The following is a 366-nucleotide window of genomic DNA, read 5'->3' on the forward strand; positions in this document are numbered from 1 at the left end:
CAAACCAATCAACTCAACTAAAACTCAACGACACATACATTGAGCCAGCTAAACAAATATAAACTACACGGCCAAATATTTAACAATTTACAAACTTACTTTCACAGATGCTTACGAAGAAGACGAAGATGACGAAGATGACAACCAAGATCAGTGAAATTACATAAACAAAAATGCAGAGTAAGTTACAAACTCTGATAAATACAACTAACAATGATTTTTATTTACATATTACCCATTAAATAAAAGAGAAACAAACACAACCACACCAGTAGATACAAGAGACAATCCCAACAGACACAAAGGCGGCAACAACACTTCCACCTGCTCACTCCTCTTGTCTTATAAAAATAGCTTATATGCTCA

The sequence above is a fragment of the Brassica oleracea genome, chromosome C6 (genome assembly GCF_000695525.1).
Source record: "Brassica oleracea var. oleracea cultivar TO1000 chromosome C6, BOL, whole genome shotgun sequence".
Classification (NCBI taxonomy): domain Eukaryota; kingdom Viridiplantae; phylum Streptophyta; class Magnoliopsida; order Brassicales; family Brassicaceae; genus Brassica; species Brassica oleracea.